The sequence below is a fragment of the Schistocerca nitens genome, chromosome 3 (genome assembly GCF_023898315.1).
Source record: "Schistocerca nitens isolate TAMUIC-IGC-003100 chromosome 3, iqSchNite1.1, whole genome shotgun sequence".
Lineage (NCBI taxonomy): Eukaryota > Metazoa > Arthropoda > Insecta > Orthoptera > Acrididae > Schistocerca > Schistocerca nitens.
Window position 1 is genome coordinate 730,015,491 of NC_064616.1, and position 18,580 is coordinate 730,034,070.

Consider the following 18,580-nt stretch of genomic DNA (forward strand, 5'->3'; position numbering starts at 1 on the left):
TCTGTTCATTAACATGAAGGAAAATTTCTTAAACTCCCAGATATATTCGATAACTTTTCACAGGCTTTTTAAAAAATGTAAACCACAACAAAAACGTACGATGCACAATCTCCTGTCAACATGCTTATTTATAACATTTGTTTTCATCTATTATTGAGTAACACATCAACCATGCTGAAATGTACTACATTAAGGGCTCTTTACGTTCGAATTTTTATTAATTTTTTATTTAATTATATATGGAGAAATAGTTTTACACTGCTTTAATGTACTCATCTATAACTTACGCACATGTCACGTGACTAGACTATATGAAAAAATTTACCCACTAAATAATTGTTTTTTATGTTAGTTTAACACAACGTCGACAAATTGAACTCTGGGGTGACATGTACGTGCGAGTTCATAATATTTTTTGTTATTTCTACCATCCATGAGACAAGTGTTCGTAATATCACTCTTCTGCAAAATAATTAATGTTATTGACTTTTTGTTCCAAGCTAGACCTGAAGATGATCTGAAACGCAGATTGAAACCGGTTATCGGCAAGTAAAAAGTTGTGTAATTATTATCACAAAAGGACCACGGTTTCTAAGACATGGCGTCAGTTATGAAATAACAAAAATAACAATACAGATACTACTACGATTACTACTGCTACTATTGGAAACACGAGAGTTTTTTAACAATAGTATACTCCGGGAAGTCTAATTTTCTGTCAGTATTTGCAGTGTGGCCTTGTGTGGAAGTGAAAAGTGAGCTTTAAACTACTAGAAGTAATAGTAATAGTAATAACGGCAGTGGCAGCAGCTAACGTTACTTAAAGCGGAAATTAAGAACACTAAAGAACTAAACACCGCTACTCACATTCACATTACATCCCAGTCCATATATCAGGAAACGTCTTCTGTTGGGGAAATGGTGGAAAAAAGACGAGATCGATGTTTATTTCGTATTTGTAATAAAAAATTCCATTTGTCAAGCCCAGTTTGAATTTCACCGGGACGTCCGCTAGAGGAACACGTGAATCCAGGTTGCATTAGCAAGTTAAAACTGATGATGGAAGCTTCACGGTGAATGAACAGCATTTGCAGTGAGGTGACTGGGCGTCGCACTGTGGGCAGCTGTGTTTCAAAATTAGCCGATAGCGGGCGCTATTCACGCGCCTCACACGAGGCACTGCAGCCGACCACTCGCCGCGATAACAGTTGCGAGCTCGCAAAGCCACGCGACACTGGCGCTCGCCGACGATACTTTTTTTGTTTTTGGCTTTTGGTAGCAAAGACCATACAGCCAACAGTAGACACAAAAGTGCCATATTAACGTAACTGCAATTTCCACGGTACAACAATAAAAGAGCTAAATGTACAAATGTAAGTTCTTGATGTAAAATAAGAACACTAAAAGACGAACACCAGACGGCAAGCAGTAGTTACAACAGTGTCAAGATAACATTAGTGCAATTTTCGTAACAGAACAATGATAACAGTGTGAAGTACAGCCGGCCGGGGTGGCCGTGCGGTTCTAGGCGCTAAAGTCTGGAGCCGAGCGACCGCTACGGTCGCAGGTTCGAATCCTGCCTCGGGTATGGATGTGTGTGATGTCCTTAGGTTAGTTAGGTTTACTTAGTTCTAAGTTCTAGGCGACTGATGACCTCAGAAGTTAAGTCGCATAGTGCTCAGAGCCATTTTATTTTTGTGAAGAACAAAGTTAAGTTCACGATATAAATTAAAAAAAAAAGAAAAAAATCCACACGCAGAGACACAAAATCACGATCCAGGGTTCGAACTGGGCCTATTCCAGAGGAGAGTGACATCCACAGCAACTTATAACTGAAATCTGGACAACTGTGTCGATTACAAAGTTCCTAATGCAAAGTAAAAACACAAACAGACGTCCCAGTTTACGAATGGGGCTGGTCCCATGAGAGGACAAAATGGTTCAAATGGCTCTGAGCACTATGGGACTTAACATCTGAGGTCATCAGTCCCCTAGAACTTAGAACTACTTAAACCTAACTAACCTAAGGACATTACACACATCCATGCCCGAGGCAGGATTCGAACCTGCGACCGTAGCGGTCGCGCGGTTCCAGACTGAAGCGTCTAGAACCGCTAGGCCACTCCGGCCGGCATGAGAGGACAAGATCCACACAACTTACAGGTCAAAGCTGGATACCGACGTCTTTTAAATAGTTCGTGAGAAAATAATACCTTTATATATCGCATTGGATCATTGAAACAGCTACACTTGTAGCGACGGGGTAGCCCCTAGCAACCAATTTTTTGTACAAGACCGCCTATGTAGTCGAATACTTCGTACATGCAGATATGACGTGATACAGATCCGCCACTGCCGTTGTGTCCTGATCACAGTGTCCAGAAGCGATGGTTTTCAACCGGTGGAGGTAGACAGGGTAGCATCCTTCTCCCAGCTTCATGCAGATGAGAGGTCACATGACGTTTACTAAGCTTCAATGAGGTGAACCATGGCCGAGAAGAGACGTTTGGTTGTATTGCCGCCAGGTGGCCGCCCTTACAGAGATGGGATGCGTGCCATTCACAGACCATAAAGCTTCTGAAAGAGTTCGCAACGCCAAAAACGTGTAAGTACCTTCTAGAGAAGTGTAAGGTCTGATCAGAAGAGGTAACAGATAAAGGTATTTCTTTCCACTCAAGGCTGTAAAAAAAAGTGTAAAAATTCTTCTGGATGCCTAGTGCAGAACACGGCGATCAGAAGCTTTGTGGAAAAAAAAGCACCCCGTCTTCAGGCCACAAGTGTCCCATCGGGACCATCCGACCGGCGTGTCATCCTCACCTGAGGATGCGGATAGGAGGGGCGTGTGGTCAGCACACCGCTCTCCCGGTCGTTATGATGGTTTTCTTTGACAGGAGCCGCTGCTGTTCGGTCGAGTAGCTCCTCAATTGGCATCACGAGGCTGAATGCTCTCCGAAAAATGGCAACAGCGCATGGCGGCCCGGACGGTCACCCATCCAAGTGCCGGCCACGCCCGACAGCGCTTAACTTCAGTGGTCTGCCGGGAACCGGTGTTTCCACTGCGGCGAGGCCGTTGCCTTTGTGGAAAGGATGGTTAATAATAAAACATTAATAGTAACTGTAATATTTTTCAATATTAAAGGGAAAATGGAAACTGATACATTACAACGCCTCAGGCAGTTGAGTACCTTCTCAGAGAGCTTAGTGTTACTGAGAAGGCATTTCCCAGTAAAATTCTTTTTTCCATTTCTTATACGAATTTCAACATAATAGTATAAACGATGAGCTCAAAGGCACCGTAAGTTAACTTAGATCTAAACTGATTCACCATAAAACTGCTTGGCAAGTACAAAATGTGTTCCTAAATTCAACTCGCACTCGTAACTTTACGTTTCGAGAGACGCCTATGTCAAATGAACACGCTGACATCCCAACTCAAAATTTTAACCTGACATCATCTCTCCCCTGCTTTTCTGAACACCACAAAAGTGTGCCGGCCGGGGTGGCCGGGCGGTTCTACGCGCTACAGTCTGGAACCGCGCGACAGCTACGGTCGCAGGTTCGAATCCTGCCTCAGGCATGGATGTGTGTGTTGTCCTTAGGTTAGTTAGGTTTAAGTAGTTCCAAGTTCTAGGGGACTGATGACCTCAGAAGTTAAGTCCCACAGCGCTCAGAGCCATTTGAACCACAAAAGTTTTCCTGTATACCTTGCTGAATGTTTACTCCCAAGAGTAAATATTTGGTGGAAATGACGTTAGTCACAACTTATGGATTTGTTTCTAGAAATGAGCCTCATCTAATCTATCTGAAACGTTCAGTATAGCGTACAGCAGTACGACCGTTTGATACTGTAGGCGTTCTACCTCATCTTTATGGAAGAGAAGCAACTTGTGCTACCAATTTGCGAAACACGACATGCGCTACACTGAAGTCCAATCAGGTGGTGTCGCAGACCTTTTGACCAGTTTCTAAATAGGCTGAACAGCCTCAGCTGCTTGTTAGCATGTGGCGAAATGTTGTGAACTTAAGGAATTTTGAAATCATTTGAGCAGTTACCAGATGGAAGACTCAACATTTTTCCGAAGCTGCAATGTCAAAAGTCAAATACTCATTGAATGTAGACGATAATGCCTGAATCCAGCTATTGCTTCTCTCCTATCTGATAGGAAATGTCAAGCGGGTAAGCCTATGGTGTGACCGTTTACGCAGTGGAGTGTCACGATATTCTTGCAATAGACGAGTCTTCCCTCCTCGGTTACGAAAAATTGGCTACTGATATCAAAACGCTCATCGGACAGATTTATCAATCTCACCAGTCACATGCTCTCATTCATTGAGGCACGACGCAGAGATCTGGGATTTAATTCAACACAGGCGGAAGCTAACGTCGCTATACCTCTTCGACTTTCCGACTACTTTCTTCTGACGAGAGTATATTCCGTCACCACGTTTCGAAGCGGCTATCTCTGCGTTAAGCGTCAAAGCATTAACATGTCGTAGCTACCTCGGCCACAGACGCGGAATAGTTGAAATCATTAGGTTCGTAAGTCCTTGATGCACAGTATCACGTGTGATTCGCGAAGACTGTATGTAAGGAATTCACATATAACGTGGACACAGAGGTGATAAAGTTTGCCTGCGTCATAATTTTGACTAACAAGAACTGTAAACAAGATTTATAATTTAAACATCAACCAGCCACAAATATATACATGATATGTATTCGCAGTTGCGAATACGAACAACTATCAGCTGTATATGAAAATGACGACAGTGAAAATTTTTGGTGGACCTGCATTCGAACCCGCATTTCCCACTTCATGTAAGCGGTCGCCTTAACCACTTCCTTTTATCTCATTTTATTCGTAATTGATCGCTGTATTTGTTCGGTGAGGGCGTCCTATGACACTTTTTCCACTTTTTCGTTGCTCCATTAAATCAGTTTATTTTTATTACAGACGGCAGCTAACCCTCTGACAGAACACGCTGAGTTACCGTGCCAGCGATCTGTGCACTACTCACGGCTACACTCAAACTTCCATCTGTCATCGTTCTGCGTTCAACCTTACTAAATTTTTTTAACTGTAAGTCGCAGTTTGTTATTGGCGGATAAATACGATATTGCAGTACTTATGTTGTTAAACACAACGATGCAATGTTCCTTCGGACATGCATCCATGACCGAAGGAACATTCCATCGATATTCTTAACAACACAGGCACTGTAATATCGTAGTCACAAGTATGGCTTAAAAAAGTTTATTTGAATAAAACCATGACCGGTTTCGATTTCTTATAAATCCATCTTCCTGGGACTACATTTTGTATTCGTTATTGGTTTCTGCTCTAAGACAGATAAAATTTTCTTTCACAAATGGTTCAAATGGCTCTGAGCACTATGGGACTTAACATCTGAGGTCATCAGTCCCCTAGACTTAGAACTGCTTAAACCTGACTAACCTAAGGACATCACACATATCCATGCCAGAGGCAGGATTCGAAGCTGCGACCGTAGCGGTCACGCGGTTCCGGGCTGAAGCGCCTAGAACCGCTCGGCCACACCGGCCGGCTTTGTTATAGTGATTGAGCTAAGTTTGAACGTGCACTTGTAGATTCATTGTTTAAACTTAGCTTAATCTCTGTAACAAAAAAAATCTTACTGTGCTTATTTACTCTACACAGTGCTTGGTATCTTTTATATATAACAGTTTTATGTGTAATCCTAACCATTCAATAGAATTCCATATTAATAATAATTGTAAATACTTCCACTCCTCTTTTCGGTTATTAATTTAATTTCATTGCACTAGCAAAGATACAACTTACCGCGCATATACATTCTCACAGCAATGATAACCCAATTACCACTGTAATAACGTTGAAAATATTGTTGATGTTTCTCACATGATACTTGGGCACGTATTGTAAATGTTTATCGTGTGTGCTGGCATTAAACATAGAATGGTGTGGTTTAAAGATTTTTCCAGTAAATTTAAACAGCATTCAACAATGTACGTCCTAATATGTGTTAATTTTAAAATTCGTAACAAAAACACAGGGCGATTTCGTCACAAAGAATTATACAGAACGTAAGATTTCACCTCATAGCACGTATCCTTCGTAAATTTGATCGAATTGATAACACAAAATACTGTCTATCATAGTTCAGCAAACTAATAACAAATACAAAACGAGGTCCCAATAAGAAAGCAAGGAAACTGTAACAACCGTCTGAAGATGGATTTGAAAGAAGTTCGTAACCAGTCATGGTTTGATTCAAATCAACCTTTTCAAGCCGTACTTGTAGCTGGTTCTCAAACTTTCAATTTCGGACAAGATAACTAGCAACTGTAGAGTTTCGAAGATCTTCAAGGAACCAATACAGAGGAGATTTAAGAACAGAAACTGCATGGATCAGTATTTTCATGTGCTATCCGTCGACTTGTTCAAACGAGTCAACACCATGCAACTGCATTTCCAACAGTATGAAGGAAGGTTAGAGTTTAGTGTCCCGTCGGCAATGTGTTCTTTAGAGAGGAAGGACGAGGAAACCTCTTAAGAAACCGTCCCGATGTTCGTCTGGTGTGATTTAGCGAGACAGTGGAAAAGCAGCATCAGGATGGTGGGATGAGCATATCAACCTTATTTGTCATTAGTAAATTCAAAATGTCTCAGCTACTTCAAAAAATCGCTTGGACAAGCTTAACGATGCCTTCACTATATTAGGTATCTATTGAACAACTTTACTTGCGCCCGCTTACGTGTTTGGCTGAACAGAGCTTTTTTACCGGTACTTTAGTATATATCTCTTTACATATGTAATACCTACTTGACTATGAAGGTGAAGTCGGTGGTTTCCTTTGTGCTGATGAGGGTTAACTTATCTTTTTTTTATAATTTATTTAGTGGCTGAACGGTATTGCCTTTTTATAACAGAGGTTTCTCTCTCCTTTCAAGTATATGACTGGATACATACTGAGAGAGTTTAAGGTTGTTTGGTTGATTTCGCGAAGGGGACCAAACAGTGGGGTCATCGGTCCCATCGGTTTAGGAGAAGGGAATCGGCCGTGTCCTTTCAAAGGTACCATCCCGGTATTTGCCTGAAGCGATTTAGAGAAATCACGGATAACCTAAATCAGGATGGTCGGACCCCGGTTTGAGCCGTCGCCCACCCGAATGCGAGTCCACTGTGCTAACCACTGCGTCACCTCGCTCGGTAGAGTTGAAGGGTTGTTAGAAGAATAGAACGAGAATTTTGGAAGAAATAATTGCAAAATTATAAGGAATACGAAACTGGGATTCTGTATCCGAAGCGGAAACCTATTTCTTTTTCCGCTGATTGTTTCCTTATGTTGACTACCTTTGTTAGTAACGCAGAAAAGGTGTAACAGCCTCCATGTCGTTGGTAGCGACTACTGATTTTCGTTCCTTAAATTTCTCTCACCCTCAGTGTAGTCAATTTCGCTCCAAAATTAAGCATTCATAAAGGTGAGATTAATAATAAAAATGTAATAATTCCAGAAAACAGTGATCAATTCGTCAGGCCTTGTCGAACTCATGTGTAATTTGTTTGCAATCGTTAAATGAAATGATATGAGGTCATTTATCACAGGGCTATAATTCGGAGATTTAATTTTATTCCTAAACTGCGTAACAGTGTAATCGCGACGTTCCGATTTCGCACGGCCAAATACGCAAATATGTAATAGGGTAATAATTACTTTAATTGATATATCAGCGTGATTAAATATTTCATGTTTATATTGCTGATCAAACGCATTTTGTAAATATTTTTAATTTACAGGCTAATGTTGATCGATATGCGTGCAAAAACGTACAGTCCAAAAATAATCTAAGGACTATGTTACACAGCGGAAGACTGGATACCTGTATGTGGAAGCACTTTTCGCCTTTTCGCCTGGTAGTAGAAAGATATGAACTACATTTAGGTTATATTATAAAATTCAGAAGGTTTGCTTGCTTTTCTGTTCTACAGAAGAAGAGTGAAGAAGTGGGAACGGCGGGGGGGGGGGGAGGGAAGATGTTGGAAAGAAAGGGGGGAGAGTGAGTGGTAGGGCTTGTGTGGCTGGAAAGGTTGGGGGGGGGGGGGGGGGAGAGAGGATAAGGCGGAACTCACAGAGGAGGAGATGAAGTCTTATCTGCAAAGAAAGCTCGTACGCCTTTAATGGCTAGGAGACACATAAGAGCAGTCCAGCAGTAGAAAGAGAGGCTCTTCTCACTTGCCCACGCTTGGCACTTTTCCTGGCGACCAGTTAAAAGCAGCCTGCGACCAAATGTCCTTGTATGGTGGAGATAAGCACTTAATTCATTTGCTGCCACGTTGCAGTGTAATTAACAGTGATGTCATCTATCAACCAAAATGACGCGGTTAAATTTTTACCTGTCTACGTGCAAGCACGATAGGAAAAAATAAAAAGAAAACTGAAGCACAAGGTTCTCTAACTGGTCATTTTGATAAGCACGCAGGAAAAGTTATTTATATTTATGAATGCAAAACATGAACTTAGAATGTTCTACAGTATTTATTTTTCTTCTCAACCGATTTTCGGTTTACAAGGAAAATAAATACTACAGTACATTCGCTATTCGTGTTTTTCATTCATAAGTTTGCTATTGTTCTGCGAAGCTGTGAGGAAAGAGTTCATTAATATTCTAAACTGTTAACTAACCTGTCAAAATGGCTGGCTCTGAGCACTATGGGACTAAACATCTATGGTCATCAGTCCCCTAGAACTTATAACTACTTAAACCTAACTAACCTAAGGACATCACACAACACCCAGTCATCACGAGGCAGAGAAAATCCCTGACCCCGCCGGGAATCGAACCCGGGAACCCAGGCGAGGGAAGCGAGAACGCTACCGCACGACCACGAGCTGCGGACGACTAACCTGTCACAAAGCGAAAATGTAACGGAAGCAAAGTGGCTTTTCAGCTACGAAATATCTATCAATCGTACCAACAGATAAAAATCATTAAGCACTCACAAAGCAGCTTAAACTTTGCGACAAATTTCTTGTACTGAAGAATACCTTTAGCTTGTCGTTACTGCTACAACGTGACTGAGCTCAAATCTGTGACGACCGGATACATGCCATGTTGAATCACGCAGTTTTACCTAGTCATATGTACGCCCCGATAGCTGAGTCGCCGGTACGGTAGCTCAGCGTGTTCGGTCAGAGAGCTGGTTGGCGTCTGTAATATCAAACTGAGCGGAAAGACCAACAAACGGACTTCAGCGGATGCCATGCCATGTCACGTCCGCAACAACCAAACACAATGATCAACAACGAACGAAATGAAAAAAAAGTGGTCAGCGTGACGGATTGCTATCCTACGGGCCCGGGTTCGATTCCCGGCTGGGTTGGAGATTTTCTCCGCTCAGAGACTGAGTGTTGTGTTGTCTTCGTCATCATTTCATCCCCATCCGAAGCGCAGGTCGCCGAATGTGGCGTCGAATGAAATAAGACCTGCACCATGGCTGCCGGACCTACCCTGCAAGGGGCCTCCCGGCCAATGACGCCAGACGCTCATTTCCATTACCTAGTCATATGGGCAATAGTTTTCTCTAGATTCTAAGTCATGTATGCTTGCATTTTTGGGATGTACAGTGTTGCTGTGGCGGTATTAACGTATTGACACCCTGCTGACGTCCATAGGATATTCGTTTTACTTCACTTCCGACGAGGCTACAAAATTCTGTGATAAAGCTTTGATATATCAGATTTTTATTGCAAATGCAAGTTCCCCTTTTTTCAATATGATATACAGAATTAATCATCATAATATTTCACAAAGAGTTCAAAATATCAGGAAAAGGATGTTAATAAGTAATGGTTGCGTAGTGGGGAAGTATTGTGTAGAATAGTTTATATTCGCGCCTTTTTGCACAGCCAAATATTGAAGCAACTTTTTTTTAATGGATCGCAGTAATTTTTAGTGAAATATAGAGCTCTTGGAAAGAAGATTACAGTGCTTTAACGCTCGATAGTTGTCAGTGACATGTTTCGCAAAAAATAACTGTGCGATGTGCTAAAAGAGAACGCAAAAGTTGTAGGCACTGCACAGTAAATATCACGTAATTGCGCTGTGTTGGCAGGTTTAGCTTATTTCATGATTAGTTCTCCAAGGCATTTCAAATGGCTCTGAGCACTACGGGACTTCACATCTGAGGCCATCAGTCCCCTAGAACTTAGAACTACTTAAACCTAACTAACCTAAGGACATCATACACATCCATGCCCGAGGCAGGATTCGAACCTGCGACCGTAGCGGTCGCGCGGTTCCAGACTGTAGCGGCTAGAACCTCTCGGCCATCCGAGGCATTTCAGTGCAAACCTTAGCAAGTGTTATATTCTGTACTCATATCTTCAAGACTTATTAACCGCAGTCTCATTAAAAAATTGTAAAAATGTGGTGTCTCAAAAACTCTTGGCTGGGAGAAAATTTAAAAGTATTAACCATAGTGTCATGTACAATTACATATCGAAGGCCTTGTTTTGATTATCTCTGGCGCTTATGGAATTTTAGGAGCGTCCAAACTGAATGAGACTCGGCGTATCGCCGGCCCTTGTGGCCGAGTGGTTCTAGGCGCTTCAGTCTGGAACCGCGCGACCGCTACGGTCGCAGGTTCGAATCCTGCCTCGGGCATGGATGTGTGTGATGTCCTTAGGTTAGTTAGGTTTAAGTAGTTCTAAGTTCTAGGGGACTGATGACCTCAGATGTTAAGTCCCATAGTGCTCAGAGCCATTTGAACCATTTTGAACTCGGCGTATCGTTTCGGCTGTGGCATCTGATATCCAGTGTGTGAGAGTATTGTGGCAAAGGGAAAAATTTGCTTAATAATCTGACGTTATCTGTTATTCAGAAGAAACATAGAAAAATCAGTTGTTTTTGTTTTATAATATGCCCCTTCCTGTGTAAGCTGATCATTATCGCTTATAAAAACGGGACTGTGTTTAAAACAATTCTGTAAAAACGTCCAAACCCAACAACACAACACAACGCCAGTCATACATCGGTACTTCGTTCTTTCGTCACTTGACTTCCGTATACAAAGAGATTATACGAAGAGTTCTCTGTAAGAACAGGAAATGAAAACATTTGTTATTAGTTCAGACTGGTTTAATTAAAGGTGGGGAGCTCCACTGCCGTGGCAGTAAGCTGTTAGAGCATCAGCAGAGATAGAAGACGGCGTCACCGCTGACAAAGGAACTTGCAGATAACTCTCAAACAGTTAAGTGAAACGCAGGCATTCATTTCCAGAGGTGCTCGAGTAAAGGATACTCACAGCGACTGGGATGGAATCAGAGGGCCCGTTGACGTACTTCAAATACACACAGGTAGCCTTTCCGCTCAAGCTAAACAGCTCAAAGTAAATAATCGCTCCCTGCGGAACGGACGGAAATTGAAGTGGAGCCGAGCGTAAGAAGCCTTGCGCCGCGCTGCGGCAGACACGCTTCAGGCGACGATCAATCATCGTCTCTCAAGTGTCAATTGTCCTACCCTGACCATGTAGAGACAGAATAGCTCCTTACGTTCAATCGCACCATGCAGAGGCTACTTATACCTTTTAATTCTTTCGGTAGTCTATTGCGTCAATAAGAGTCATTGCAATTTCTTCTCAACTACAAAGTCGGAAGTGATCGTAGCTTTTTAGTGAATACTAGTTAACAGAAATGTCTTCATAAGCCAGTTTCATATGATTATTGCGTTAATTTTAGCACCTGTGACGGGCAAATGCCGCACGTCACAGGTGCTAAAATTAACGCAACACATAGAGGATGGTTTCGAGAACAGGAAGATCACCGGGGCTGTCTTCCTAGACCTATCAGCAGCCTACTACACAGTCAACCACCGACTGCTCCTGGGGAAAATATACGCAATGAGTAGGGATTACAGACTAACCTCACTGATAGGAAACCTACTCCAGAATCGAAGATGCTTCGTGGATTTTCAGGGACAGAGAAGCCGGTGGAGGATACAGACAAATGGCCTCCCCCAAGGAAGCGTACTGGCCCCAACACTTTTTAATATATATACTAATGACCAGCCCCTCCCCCAAGGCACCGAAAGCTTCATATATGCAGATGATTGCGCCATTACCGCTCAAGCAGACAGCTTTGAAACTGTTGAACAGAATCTGTCAGAAGCCCTCGAACAGCTTGCCACCTACTATAAGGGGAACCATCTCAAACCTAACCCAGGGAAAACCCAAACCTGCGCCTTCCACCTAAAGAACAGACAAATTGCAAGAAGACTACAACTTGACTGGGAAGGAGTGCCCCTGGAACATTGCGAAACACCAAAATACTTAGGCGTCACCTTGGATAGAGCACTCACCTGTAAAAAGCACTGCATGAACACTAAACACAAAGTAGCCGCGAGAAACAACATTGTGCGCAAACTAACGGGCACTACATGGGGGCACAGCCTGGAATAGTGAGAACCACAGCTCTTGCTATGTGCTATTCAACAGCAGAGTACGCGTGTCCATTATGGTGCAATTCTAGCCACGCCAAGCAAGTGGACATACCGCTTAATGAATCCTGCCGCATCATCACAGGCTGTCTGAGACCAACCTCGACTGATAAATTGCACTGCCTGGCAGGCGTGGCCCCACCAGATATTAGAAGGAAAGTAGCGGCCAGGAAGGAAAAGACAAAGGCGTTGACCTCACCCGCACACCCGCTGTACAAACACCAGCCAGCCCGCCGTCGACTAAAATCTAGAAAAAGCTTCCTGCACACAGCAGAAAACATCGTCGGGACACCGCAGCAAGTGAGGCTGGCAATGTGGCGAGAAAAAAACGCGCACCTTGGGGAATGGTTAGTCCGAAACGAAGAACTCCCTCTCGGCCATATGGAAGGATGGACGACATGGAAATCTCTTAATACGCTGCTCTCTGGTGTCACACGATTCAAAGAGAATATGCGCAAATGGGACCTCTCAAATGAACCGGCGCTGTGTGACTGTGGACACACTCAAACCACCATCCACCTCGCGCAGTGTGAGCCGTGCCCAAGCACTTGCACCATGAAGGATTTGATGAATGCCAACCCGGAATCGCTTGACGTGGCCAGGTTCTGGTCCAAGACTTCATAAAATAAAATAAAAACTACTTGACCCTGCTTATATATCTGTATACTTTTATACTCTTTTTGTATTCGTTATATACTTGATATGTATGTGTTAATCATTCTGATTTTATGTACGATGCTTCTGACACGATTAAATAAATAAAATATGATTATTCACTGGTGGTCGAGAAAGCTGCGATAACCTGAAAGATTCGTAGGAGAAGCATAAAATGTATGCCACATAATACGAACTTTGGTACGAATATAATTGTAAAGTTTTATAAAACGAAATTATTGCTGGAGAAACTGGAATTTTGTGATCTTATCGCTGTCGGCAGCAGCACCATTACATCAAAGGAAAAATGAGAGACCCATTTGATGAATATCATCTACCAGCCTATTCATCTCACAGTGTACAATTAACTTTCGTGTTACAAGTATGTAACACAACTTCTAGGTGATCGAATTCGTGTCGTCGTGTTCCATCTATACAACGTAACGCGGAGACTAATGCCATTTGCAATAGAATCATTATTTGAAAGAGTACGTTTATAGCAAGGTAGAAAGAAAAGCGATTAATATTAAACAATCCGCAAACAGAACATAGTAAACATTATCATTTAAAGTAAGAGAAGTATAGCGTAATGACAATTATTAAATTAATATCATATCTTCTTAATTCGTGTGGCCAGTTGCTTTATAATTCATGAGGGTATTTTTGATCCGTCGTTGCAACTACAAAATTCGTGATTTTTTCACCAGACTCGTTTCGCTTTATTGAGGTGAAGCATCATCAGTGGTGGTGATTTTTTCGGTTGCTTTCTCGCTTACATCTGGAAATGCCGTCTGCTAGCACATCGTTGTTTTTCTGTTTTAGACACTGATAATTTTCGTCTACTTTTTAGATGTTCTGCAGCGCTATGCATTTCTCACAACACACTTTTATGCACACCACTGTATTCTGTTTGTTTTCGTACTTCAAGTATGTCTACGAAAGTACTAAAACAAACAGACTTCAAGTATATCTACGAAAGTACGAAAACAAACAGAATACAGTGGTGTGCATAAAAGTGTTTTGTGAGAAATGCATAGTGCTGCAGAACATCTAAAAAGTAGACGGGAATTATCAGTGTCTTAACACAGAAAACCAACGATGTGCTAGGAGACGGAATTTCCCGATGTAAGCGAGAAAGCAACCGAAAAAGTCACCACCACTGATGACGCTTTACCTGAATAAAGCGAAACGCGTCTGGTGAAAAAATCACGCATTTTTGTAGTTGCAACGACAGATCGGAAATAGCCTCATGTAATATCATATCATTATATTGATTTTTATTTGACTACTGACATTGTTACTTATTCTTGGGTTACAGCTTAATATATTTCGTTATTCTGTAGAACGTTCAGTTAAGAAGGTACGAAACTTTAACTTCTCATCAACGACGAGGCCACTAGAGACGAACTGCAAGGTTTGAATGGACAAGAATGCGGAATTCAACGGAACCGACGAGCCATTCGCTTTAATCGATTTAAGGAAACTACGGAAATCCTAAAACTTTATGTTCTGGCTGGCATTAAAGAAAAATACTCTAGTGCCTGGTACGGGTGCGGTACTTTAATCATTGCGCCACTTCCCTCAAATTGTTAATATGACGGGCGAGCGTTGGAACTTGGAAGAGAGTCTATAGGTAATTCCTACTGACTTCTAGGAAATTGTTTGCCCAGTTAATAAGGGGTTAGGGCCCGTACGTACGGTCATAATGTCGTGATACAGGCAGAACAGCGAATAACCGTATTCTCTGTACTGAAAAAAATGTATTCCAGATAGCATTTGATAGGACATATTCTCGTTGGAATAGAGACACAGAAATGGTCTGAGGAAAGGATAATACTTTGCTCTCTACAACTCCGACGACATCTGTTATTCATATTAGCTGAGATCCGATTAAAAGTATTATAGTTAGCAGCTGGACTGTTCCCTCCAGCAATACACCGATGAGAGCCTGGCGTTGTCGGCTCCCATGTTGCCACTTCCACAGCGCAAAGCACTAGTGCATGCTAGTTCTCAATGAGCCGTTTCAGTTAGAGATTCGTGTAATGTTTAATTTTGCATGCTCTACGACGTGCAACGAAACTAGTCGAAAGAGAATCAGAGCAGAAACACTATACACATCTATACCATTGGCAAACTTCAAAATTATTGGTCAAATGTTTGAGTGGGGCGAAAACAAAACAACCTAGAAATTACACACTGCATTTTTTCCGAAGTTTAGTAGCCAGATAACAGACGGAAATGAAGAAATGGGAGTATCAAATTGACCAGCATGAAGTATAGTTCTCCAAACAAAGAAAAGTTTAATTACTTGAGAGCAATTAGTATAATTAAGAATAATTTATCAGTGATTTGGTGGAAAATTGAACTGTTTCAAAAATGGTTCAAATGGCTCTGAGCACTATGGGACTCAACTGCTGTGGTCATCAGTCCCCTAGAACTTAGAACTACTTAAACCTAACTAACCTAAGGACATCACACACAGCCATGCCCGAGGCAGGATTCGAACCTGCGACCGTAGCATTGAACTGTTTAACGAACAGCTTCTGCTAGCTATGTGGATGAAGTGTCAAATGCTTATCTCTTCAAAGCTGGTCCATTTTGCTTATAAAGATTTACATAGGTGCGATATTTAACGGTCAATAAAAAAAAACATAATGAAATAAAAATATTTTGAAAAAAGAACGGTCAAATATTTTGTGAAATGATTTGCCAAAAAGTAAGAAATAAAATAGATTAGAGAAACACCTGACGCGTTTCTGACTGATGCTAGAAATCATGTACAGGAAATAAGCTGCAAACTGAGAATTTACTGTTCAGTGTTTAGCTTAGACTTTTAGAATTTCGAAGAGTACGGCAGGTATTTGTCTGGTGGATTATGCAGACAGTAGAGTCTCATTCGCTGTACATGATTTCGAAGAGCATTCAAAAAGCGCATCAAATGTTTCTCTAGTTGATTGTATTACTTACTTTTAGACAAATAATTTCACAAAATATTTGACCGTTTTTTACAATCTTTTATTTCCGCAGTTTTTGTAGATGATTGAGACTTCAAACTTCATATTTGTTACGGGTTATATATTGACGGAAATGGCAAATAAATGTCGTTCTCGGAAGCTTATACATTTCCCACGTACTCCGTTGTAGAATTAGGTCTTTTGGCAATAAACGAAAAATTGTATTTCCGTGAATTCAGTAGTTTCGAGATAGGATGTGGTAAGTCTGAAGCTGTTTATCGGACGGGAAAATTCCACACGTTTAAAGAAATTATAACTTTAGCCTTAATTACAATTAAGAACATATTATTGATATGCTGAGGGGTGCTAAAGAGATATATACCGTACGCTAATTTCAACACTAATAACCTCGTCGTGGAGTGCTCGTAACACACAGACACACACAGACACACACACACACACACACACACACACACACACACAAACACACGCTAATTTCGGATTTTTACGTGATTTTGTTTTAAAGGAGAAGAGACTTTAAAAAGATTTGCTTTGGCTGTGGAGAGCTGTGCTAGCTGCCTGCAAACATCGGTCGCAACTTCGGGCCTTAACCGTCAGACACAAACTGATTACAGTGGATATGGGAGAAAAGGGGATTCTTTGGGTCAGATTGGGGGAGGGGAGGAAGTGGGGACTGTTAATGGAATATTTTAAAATTATAATTTTCATCCAAATAATTCAGCTGTCATTTTGCAAGGCTTAGTGGAGGCTGTTTCTACCACGACGGATAATTCCACAGACAATCGCACATCGTCCTCCGTGTGACAGTCAGATAAGTTGACCATTCAGTTATGACATGACTGACGGGGACGATTACAGTTATATGATTAATCAAATCACGAAACCACAGAAACAAAAGAGCGCTACAGACTACCACTGTTCGAAAAATTGTGATGAGAAATTATAACGAACTATGTTTTGTATTAATGACAATAGCACGGGGGCCATATTACGATGACACAGAGGCAGCATACTGTTCTGTGCGTTGACACTTGTTTTAACACGCTGCAGCACTAATCGTAAGTAAGAGAAAAAAATGAATCGATGAAATGACAGACTGTTCATTACTAGCAGAACACGTAATGCGATAATAGCAAATGAAACACAGTCAAATCCAGATGGTGCTCAATACACAATACACAATACACAATAAAATTCTCCATCATATGTAAATATACTTCAGGCCATTAATGATGCAATAAGCGAAGAAGTCGACCGACTATATAGGGCGAAAATGATGTGGGAGCACGTTTGTAACATAGCAGCAGGCTGAATCGCACGTATGAAAATGAATTTTCTGTGAAGAGCTTTTCAAGTAAGTGATGCGTGGAACCGTATAGCTTCATTACTCTGCCCCTGACTACTCTTCCCCCTCACAGAGGAGCGTATAATCAAACAAATAAGAGGAAGAGTCGTTAGGGGAGCGATTCTCACGCGTTACATCATTAGCGTGAGAGATCTTCGAGCACAGAATCCCATTCTGACTTAATGGAATAATCGTGACGAGAAATTTTTACTGTAGCGTCCGGAAGGACTTCGTTGTCTCCACGATTTTTATGTTCCACTGACGAAATGCTGACGTGAATGCTATGTACAGCGTCAAAAGCACTATTTTTCGAAGAATACGGTTATTTTATGTGCAACTCGCCGGGCAAGAGCTGCACATTAGGGATGGAAAACACCGACCGGTTAAAACCGATACGGTGCTTTAGTTCTGAATAGCCGCTATCTTTCGGTATTTGTTTGGTCTCGGTTATAACAGGTGTTTTTTTTTATTTTTTACCTATAACCGAGTAAAAAACGAAACATCAGTTGGCCATAGCATTAGTGATAAACATTTTTCGTTTTTAAACAAACCTTTTTAAGAAACCAGTAATTTTTATTCGTAAAATTTAAATTGGATTGAAATATTGCGTTATTATAGGAAATAGGAAAAGCGATCAATGCTATTTTAATAACAATGAAGACAAAAACTAGCAACAAACAGGTGACATAAGAATTGGTACAGCATTGCTGAGACAATTACGTCACTGTTGCTGTATGTCGCGCCGTAAGGTACGGCTGTATGTGCAGTGTGCAAGATTTGGCCCCACATGGTCTAAACCGTAGTTTCCCAGTGTCATCGCTGGACATCCGTTATATTGCAGAATGGTACCAACTCTAGGCTGGAAATATTTTTACGAAGTGACTTACAAGGGAACCTCCCCATCGCACCCCCCTCAGATTTAGTTATAAGTTGGCACAGTGGATAGGCCCTGAAAAACTGAACACAGATCAATCGAGAAAACAGGAAGACGTTGTGTGGAGCAATGAAAAAAATAAGCAAAATATACTAACTGAGTAGTCCATGCGTAAGATAGGCAACATCAAAGGCTCTGAACACAGGAGCGCCGTGGTCCCGTGGTTAGCGTGAGG

The 18,580-nt window shown here is 41.6% G+C and overlaps 1 protein-coding gene and 1 pseudogene across 1 annotated transcript in view; both read right to left on the bottom strand.

The window, feature by feature from the left end:
* LOC126249408 (plexin-B) overlaps window positions 1-18,580 on the bottom strand; it is a 1,292,451-nt gene that overhangs the window by 141,269 nt on the left and 1,132,602 nt on the right. The gene's annotated exons all lie outside the window — the stretch shown is intronic.
* LOC126249860 (5S ribosomal RNA) lies at window positions 2,958-3,075 on the bottom strand (annotated as a pseudogene).